Source organism: Gossypium hirsutum, chromosome A02 (genome assembly GCF_007990345.1).
Source record: "Gossypium hirsutum isolate 1008001.06 chromosome A02, Gossypium_hirsutum_v2.1, whole genome shotgun sequence".
Taxonomy (NCBI): Eukaryota; Viridiplantae; Streptophyta; class Magnoliopsida; order Malvales; family Malvaceae; genus Gossypium; species Gossypium hirsutum.
Window position 1 is genome coordinate 17,020,515 of NC_053425.1, and position 6,274 is coordinate 17,026,788.

Sequence of the window (6,274 nt, forward strand, 5' to 3'; positions counted from 1 at the left end):
TTGCCTCTCGAGAAGTGCTTATTTATAGTCTAAGCTCGACTTACCTCTCCAGTGAATGGTCATGGTGGTTTGAGGAGTTTATACTCCTTATTCTTGCTATCAATCTCATCAAAATAAGGTTTTAATCAGGTGTTGTTTACCTTGAAAGTGTCAAACTTGGGATGACTCACCTCCACCGTACCTAATGGAAAAATACTGAGTATCGTAAGAGGGATTTCCTCATTCATTGTGGTAGTGACAATGTGGGGATCTGCGGTATCTAATAAGACCTTATCACCAACCTTAAGTTGATTTGGAGAGGTATCGGGCTCGTTTTGGCGTAGTTTCAGTTTGTCGGGTGTTCTTGGTTTGTGCATCCTCCATTCATCGAGTTCCTCAATTTGCAATCTTCGATCTTCATGAACAATTCCTCTATTGGTGCTTGAGAATGACTCGTGTGCTTCCTTCAGACTCATTTTCTACAAAATAGTTTGCACCATATTGTTAGTTTTAGTAGAATGATTTAAATGATCACCTTCAATTCCTGATGTGTTGCCAGAATTGCGAGCTTGAAAGGTGATTGTTTCGTCTCCCACCCGGAGTGAGAGTTCACCTGTGCCAACATCAATGATGGTTTTAGCAGTTACTAAAAAAGGCCTTCCTAGAATTAAGGGAGTGTTGCTATCCTCTTCTATGTCTAGAACAATAAAGTCAACGGGAAATATAAATTTATCGATTTTAACTAGAACATCTTCAATAATACCTCTAGGAAATCTTATAGTTTTATTTGCTAATTTAATGCTCATCCTAGTCTGTTTGGGTTTCCCGAGACCTAGTTGCTTAAACATTTTGTAAGGCATGACGTTGATACTAGCCCCTAGATCAGCTAATGCATGATTAACATCTAAACTACCAATTAAGTAAGGAATTGTAAAGCTCCCTGGGTCTTTCAGTTTGTTGGGCAGTTTATTTTGGAGAATGGCCGAGCAAACTGCGTTCAGCTCCATATGCGACCTCTCGTCCAACTTCCGCTTATTTGCTAAAAGCTCCTTTAAAAATTTTATTGCGTTTGGCAACTACGATAGAGCTTCAATAAATGGTAAGTTAATATTTAATTTTTTTAAGAGTTTAAGGAATTTACCAAATTTTTCATCTAAGCAGTCTTTCCTTGTCGCGTTGGGATATGGCACACGAGGTTTATATTCGACAGTCACTGGTTTGTTCGTATTTTGATCTACCTTACCTTGACCTTTGCTTACCATAGTTTCTTGCCACGATTCTGGTTTAGGCTCAACGACTCCTTCGTCATCTTGAATATTAATTGCGTTGAGTTGTTCCCTTGGGTTACGTTTGGTATTACTTGGCAAACTACCTTGTGGTCGTTCGGAGATTAGTTTGGAAAGCTGGCCTATATGAGTTTTGAGGCTTTGGATCGACGCTTGTTGATTTTTAAGTGATGTCTCAGTGTTCTGAAAATGGGTTTCTGACACTGATATAAAATTTGAGAGCATCTCTTCAAGGTTTGGCTTCTTTTCCTGTTGGTAGGGTGGTGTTGGTAGCCCGGAGGATGTTGTGGTCTTTGATTTCCTTGACCGCCCCATGAGAAATTGGGGTGGTTCCTCCAACCTACATTATAAGTGTTACTATATGGATTGTTTTGAGGTCGAGGATTATTACCCATGTAGTTTAATTGCTCGTTATCCATGCTGTGGCCATAAGGTTGGTATTCCGAATGGTTTGTTCCATCGCTACTTACTTCGCACTGCATTACTAGGTGAACCTGTGAAGAACTAAGAAAGCCATCAATCTTTTTATTTAAGATTTCTACCTGATTAGAGAGCATGGTGACTGAATCGATATTATAAACACCGGCTATTTTCGTTGGCTTTATCTTCATGACTTGCCACTGATAGTTATTTAATGACATCTCCTCTATAAACTCATACGCATCTTTCAGTGTTTTATTGTTGATGGTTCCACCCGTTGCTACGTCAACCATTTATCAAGTCGAAGGATTCAAACCATTGTGAAATGTTTGTACTTGGAGCCAAAGTGGTAACCCATGGTGAGGGCACATTCTCAGTAAGTCCTTGTATCTCTCCCATGCATCGTAGAGGGTTTCTAAATCCATCTGCACAAAAGAAGAGATATCATTACGTAATTTAGCCGTTTTAGCCGGCGGAAAATATTTTAGTAAGAATTTTTTGGTCATTTGTTCCCAAGTAGTAATTGACCCTCGTGGTAACGAGTTCAACCACTATTTAGCTTTGTTCTTCAATGAAAAGGGAAACAACCGAAGACGTATGGCATCATCAAAAACACCATTAATTTTAAATGTATTGCATAGTTCTAAGAAGTTGGCTAAATGAGCGTTGGGATCCTCATACTGCAAACCATCAAACTGAACAAATTGTTGTATCATTTGAATAGTGTTAGGTTTTAATTCAAAATTATTTGCAGCTACAACAAGTCTAACTATGCTTGAATCAGTTCCTGTTAAAGAAGGTTTAACATAATCATACATAGTGCCTGGAGTAGGATTTTGATTAACCGCAATTGCAGGAGGTAGCTGATTGCCTTGGTTTTCAGCCATCTCTTCGGTTGGGGGTTGAGTATCATCTTTTTGTTCGTTCTCCATGTATCTTAAGCTGCGCCTTATTTCTCCTTGGTTTCTATGAACTGTATGATCAATTTCTTCGTCAAAAAGTAATGGTCCCGACGGGTTTCTTCTAGTCATAAACTATAAAAACCTGCCAAGAGAAAGAAAGAGTAGGTTAATAAATAATAATAATAAAAATTAAATTAAATTAAATTGCAAGAAAAATAAATGGCTAAAGTAATAAAAATTGGGCGTTCCTAATATCTTAGTTCCCCGGCAACGGTGCCAAAAACTTGATCATGTGATTTCGTGATAGGTTTTAAATATTTATAATTACTTGTTCTTTAACTAACTATTATCGCGATGTAGGCAAGTGTACCTATCGAACAGTAGTATAGTTTTAGCAAGATTGGATTGTCGAACCCAAAGGAATTAAAAGTACTAGTAATGACTGTCTTTTTATTATCTAGCCTAAGAATAAAGAGGTTTTTGTTTTAACTAACTAATTATCTAAGCTAAGAGCGCACATAGAAAAGAATTGGGGAATTTCTTTTGGGAAAAATCGATTGACTTAAGACAATACCTAAGGAAAAATCCACTCAGACTTTACTTGTTATTCTGGCTCCGAATCGGACGATTTATTCATTCAACTTATTCCGTAGAGATCCCTAAGTTATGTTATTATCCCTATTCAAGACTAATAACGTCTAATCCTTAGATTGAATAACCGAGACTTTTCTCTAATTAACACTCTAGGGTTACATTAACTCGATCTATGGATCCTCTTATTAGGTTTCACCCTAATTCGGAAAATCCTGTCACCTTATGTCTAGGCGCACAATCAACTCCGATTAATTATGACAAATGTACTCTTAGACAGGGTCTATTCCTCCTCTAAATAAAAGCATGTCTTGAATCAGTATCCTGGGATATCAAAACAAGAATTAAGAACACATAATTAATAACAAGTTAAATATTTATCATACGATTCAGAAAATAATAACAAGATTCATCTTAGGTTTCATTCCCCTTAGGTATTTAGGGGTTTTAGTTCATAACTAAATAAGAAAACATCTCAGAAGAATAAAGAATACAAAATATAAAGAAAACCCAAAACTCCTGAAGGGAAATTGAGGAGAGATCTTCAGTATTGATGATGAATCCGGCTTCCAAGATGGATCAATCGGCTTCCTTGGAGTAATTCCTTACTCCCTATTCTCCGTCTCCCTTTTCTTCATTCTCTAGGGTGTATTTATAGGCTTTGGAATGCCTAGAAGCCCTCAAAATTGGTCTTTTCCGAATTGGACTCAACTTGGGCTCGGCAGGGACACACCCGTGGCACACGCCCGTGTTTGATTACTTCAGGCCGTGCTCGAGCCTACCAAATTGACACGGTCGTGTGGTCTTCCTGTGTGAGGAGGTCCAGGCCATGTTGATTTCGTACTTTGGCCCATTTTCTCCGTTTTTGGCCTGTTTCTCGTTCCTTTCGCTCTCCTATGCTCTCCTAAGTATAAAACATGAAATTAAAGCATTAGAAGCATCAAATTCACCAATTATAATGAGAAATCATCCATAAAATGCATTAAACATGGGGCAAAAATATGTATAATTTATGGTTTATCAGCAAACATAAGTATCATGTAACCAATTTTTTGACAAACCCCAGAGAACCGAGCGCATCCAATACTGATCATGACAAGGCAAACTAGATTTTAGAATAATTCGAAACAACCGTAACTTTCAAATTTTTGTCTCGACTTAAAAACCAATTTTTGTTACATTCATTAAGGACCCTCTTCTTTCTATTTACATCAAAATTTCACAACAATTTTACATTTTATTTACTTTAGTCTCTATGTACAAAACTAACAATTAAACTTTACAATCTAGTCCTTGTCATAGTCTAAGCTTAAAATCTATAAAATTAACACCAAGTTCTCTAAGAAATCAACAATGACAACTTTCAAAAACTTTAATAGTTTTACAAATTGGAACATATGCTAGTTAAGTCAAGCTCCCAGGACCTCGAAAACATATAAGTTACAAGAAAAAGGATTTAATTGAGCTTATCTAATGTTGGTCGAAAGCTTGGAAACCTCAGGAGCTTTCTTCCTTCACTTATGGTGCACGGTTCTTGTTGGAGAAGAAGAGAAGTATTTCTCTTTCTTTTCACCAACTTTATATATATACCATAATGAAGGTTTTTATTTAAATAATTAACTATATAAATTAATTATATAAAGTTAATATTAATCATACTTAAAGAATCTTAACCTCACCGTCCACTATTACTCACCTAAGATTGTTTATTTACCATTTTAGACCTTTGGTTAATTGTAATATAAGCCCCCAAGTCTTTGGCCAATTAAAAACCTATAGAGATTGAATTTTTACAATTTAGTCCTGTACCTAAATTCACTATTTAATAGACAAAATTGATGGAAAAAAATTAATATATTGTTATACCAACTCCGTAAATATTCATATTTGATATTTAAGAACCCAATTTACAAGAATGGGGCTCTAAAATTGTTTAGTTCGGCACCATTGAAAATTAGATTGTCACATATATGCTCGTTATGCTTAGCTAGTCTAAAAATAGTCTATAAAGATTCCCTCATCACTTTTAGAATTAAACTTTCCTTGATATTATATGTCTTTGAGGATGTAACATAAATTGCCAAAGATGTGTAAATACTGTACAATTGGTTTTTCCCTTTCCACATTTCATAATGTGTCATATATGTCTTTGTCCTCAAGTGAAATCAATTTATGATTTATAAAATAGTGTTGACTACTTCAACCCAAAACTTATGAGGAATATTCTTGTTGTCTAATAAAAGATGAGCTATTTCTTAAATTGTCTTGTTCCTTCTTGAATAATCTTGTTCTTTCTTTGAACAATACCATTTTGCTATGGTGTTTTTGCAGCTAAGAATTTATGTGTAATGTCTTCGTCTTAGAATTTTGAGAATTCATTATTCTCAAATTCCTTTCCATGGTCACTCCTGACCTATAGAATTGTTCCAATGGTTCTCTCCTTCTCATTCATTAGCCTTTTGCACAACTTTTTTGTATTACCGAAGTGAATCGAGAATAATCATCAACACGCACAAGAATGTATTTCTTTCCACCTGTACTTTTTGTTTACATTGGGCCAATAAGATCCATTTGGAGTTGTTACAAAGGTATAATTTTTGGACTAGTTGTAACTATTTGTGGACTCTCTGTCTTCCTTCCCTTTAAGATAGTCTCCACAAATCTTTGGCACTGCTCCCTTTGACTTAGGCATCCCTCTCATAGCTTCATATCTCACCAATCATTTTATCCTTTTCTAATAAATGGGCTGGAGTCTTTCATGCCACAATTCAACCTCAATTATTCTGGCTTTGTTGCACTGAGATGGAATAATAAGTTTATAATAGTTATCAAGTGTTTTGGCTCCTTCTATGATGTCCTCACCCTGTCTAAAAGTGACAGAACATCTATCCTTGGTGAACAACACCCCTAACTCATATCCGTCATCGAAATAGGGTTACAAAGCGTTACCAAAAGTTTTAGAACATTTTCAGATAATTCTCGTAAAATTTCTATTCATTAACCAATGATTATTTATATTGCCCCTTAAATAGACCCTCGAGGCCCAAAACGAGCATCAGAATTGAGATGGAACTTAATCGGAAAGTCTAAGAAGTT

General features: G+C 35.8%; 1 non-coding gene across 1 annotated transcript; it reads left to right on the forward strand.

The window, feature by feature from the left end:
* Positions 1-2,036: 2,036 nt before the first annotated feature.
* LOC121216782 (small nucleolar RNA R71) lies at positions 2,037-2,143 on the forward strand. Its single transcript, XR_005912996.1, has one exon. It is a non-coding gene; the product is annotated as a small nucleolar RNA R71 (small nucleolar RNA).
* The last annotated feature ends 4,131 nt before the right edge of the window (positions 2,144-6,274 follow it).